The sequence below is a fragment of the Mercenaria mercenaria genome, chromosome 14, assembly GCF_021730395.1.
Source record: "Mercenaria mercenaria strain notata chromosome 14, MADL_Memer_1, whole genome shotgun sequence".
Taxonomy (NCBI): Eukaryota; Metazoa; Mollusca; class Bivalvia; order Venerida; family Veneridae; genus Mercenaria; species Mercenaria mercenaria.
The window spans coordinates 37,911,726-37,913,661 of record NC_069374.1 but is presented as its reverse complement, the minus strand read 5'-3'; the positions used below and the strand labels follow the sequence as shown (position 1 = coordinate 37,913,661).

Sequence of the window (1,936 nt, the reverse complement as noted above, 5' to 3'; positions counted from 1 at the left end):
ATGCACACACACACCGTGATATAGTTTATATAGGATTACTTCATTGTATTTTAAACTTAATCTGTAGGCAAACAATTAGTGCTTGATTTCTTTTTTCTAAAATTCTTCGTAGTCATTAAATAAAGTAATCGAAGTGATTTAAGTTTTAAAAAGTCTGATTTCTTTATTTTCTCTCTAAATATATATAACTAGATGCAGAAAAGAACAGCCAAGGACAAACTGGTGCAAGTAAAGAAACGAAAGATGGCTTATCCGCTGGATATATAGCTCTCATTGTTGTGCTATCTATACTTGTCGTAGGCGCTGCTGGTTTTGGTTCCTTAGTGATATACAAAAGATCACGCGGTATACTTATAACAGATGTTTCTAATAGTATACTAAATATATTTTAAGTTTATTGCGTAATATTTAAATTTTTTCTGTGTCATTTAAGTAAAAGAATAGTAGGAACTTATTTGTTATTTGAAAGTTCAAACCGACATTGGACTATAACATTGTATAATGTGTCATTTAACGATAAGGTTTGCAGAACTTGTGTAACAGTCGTTTAATAAACCGACTGCATAAAAGTGTTATACATGTACAACTTTTTAGACTTTTTTGTTTGCGAGTTAATGCGACGCCTGAGGAATTGGTCTGATTTCTGCGGAGAACTTCTGAAAACATAAGTGTACTTACACTTTTTAGGTATATTAGCTTTCATGCATGTGGTGTCTACCTTTAATGTTACTGTTGTTATTTTATTGCAGCAGTAACGCCTTCAAGCTATGAAAAAGAAAATCCCTTAGAAAGATCCCATGAATGCGATAAGACTGTACCAGAACCTACAACTGAGGCGACCCTTAAACGGTAACAACTTCATTTTCGTGTTTTTCATTTCAGCATTTCCAGTTTATATAATTTAAATTATGAACAATATATTTTTCAGCCCGATCTTCAAATATGTTTTTGTAAACATTTATCTTTACTTTTAGCTTCGAATCCCATAATATAGAATCTCTGATTGAAAACGAATTCCGTTACAATTATAGCACTCATAGAAATGTAAAACATGTTTTTTTTATAGAAATCCAGTACCAGAAATTCCGAAAAGGCATGAAATCAAACACGGTCATGTTTACATTAATCTCGGTGAAGCACACATATTTGGAATAACAATACATCTACCGCATCCATTTACTCATGTCAGAGACCATGATACATAAACACACACAAAGAAATGAGAAGAAGAAGTAATACTGACTCAAACGAAATGCTTATATTTGAACAGTCTTGAAACATTTGCATTGTTTGATTACACTATATATTCTATACGATCACTATTAACATGTACATATCATGTATATTATGGATATTGTTTTTTTCTATAATGAATAATTATATATAAGGATCATCTTCATATTTTCATATAGAATTGATAGTCCAATATTTGGAATTAAATATACCGGTAATATTGATTCTTACATTTCTGCAAACGACATATTTTCTTAAACCATTTGGTTGAAGTTTAATGCAAATTGGCCAAAATGACCTTCTTAGTTTGTTGCGCTCCGTTGCACATAGTGCTAAAACAGAGTCAAAACAATCTTCTAACGACATATCCTCCTAAACATCAGTTACTATAGCTACAAGAGACCTGTTATGTATATCTAGTGGGAACTTGCTTGATTTTCAGAGCAAAATTTCTTGCGGAACCTTCTCGTTAAAACACATTTGGGGTCATATTTCCGTATATGTATATAGTTGACAAACTCACCCCTATAAAACAAGTAATTATTTTTTTAAAAACCCTCCATCAGGATTTGGCATATTATATTATTATTATTATACCAGATTTATATAGCGCCCTTTTCATGATCAATTTCATGTTCAAAGGCGCTTTACATAGTTCAAATGCAGCCACACAGGGTGCATAATTCATCCTCTACTAGTACAG

General features: G+C 31.7%; 1 long non-coding RNA gene across 1 annotated transcript; it reads left to right on the top strand.

The window, feature by feature from the left end:
- The first annotated feature begins 601 nt into the window (after positions 1-601).
- On the top strand, positions 602-1,451 carry LOC128548453 (uncharacterized). Its single transcript, XR_008367055.1, has 2 exons — positions 602-687; positions 1,067-1,451. It is a non-coding gene; the product is annotated as an uncharacterized LOC128548453 (long non-coding RNA).
- The last annotated feature ends 485 nt before the right edge of the window (positions 1,452-1,936 follow it).